Here is a 608-nt window from a genome sequence, read left to right as displayed (position 1 = left end):
TCCATTAGTGGCTCATAATGGTAATTTGGTTATCGGACAGGGGAAAATAAGGAATGGGGATCACAAAAAAAGGCCTACATTTTACGCATTACTATGCAACTTACTGTAACATCAACTACATGCACAAGTAGCAATGACCATGGGACAAATAAAGCTCATTACAATCCAAATCAGCATAATATACCAAAACAATGATTGCGCAAGCGTGAACATTGGAATATATAAATAAAATTATCTTCAATTTACACCCTCTTCCCTTAATCCTAAAACCACGTCGCAACCAACACCTCTTCGACCCTTGCTTCTGTAAAAGTTAAGCACGTCCTTGAAGCGTAAAATCACCTCAGGGGGATTTTTCGCGTACTTTTGAATTCCTCGACGAAAAACTAAATTCAAAATTTCCGCCACAAGCACTTACTCAGCATGTTTTCCGAGAGATAAAGAGAGGAGACAAAAAAAAATCATACTATCCTAAGCTCATAATAGGTACAATTTGTTGAACTTTGTGAATTTGTGGTCAAACCTAAAAGATGCGCGCCGGAAGTTCGTCATCGGGGGCAAGTGGAAGTGAGCTCACGTTTTCTCCTCCGTGAGGCAACAAGAAGTGT

The sequence above is a fragment of the Rhipicephalus microplus genome, chromosome 1 (genome assembly GCF_043290135.1).
Source record: "Rhipicephalus microplus isolate Deutch F79 chromosome 1, USDA_Rmic, whole genome shotgun sequence".
NCBI classification, from domain to species: domain Eukaryota; kingdom Metazoa; phylum Arthropoda; class Arachnida; order Ixodida; family Ixodidae; genus Rhipicephalus; species Rhipicephalus microplus.
This window is presented reverse-complemented; position numbering follows the sequence as displayed.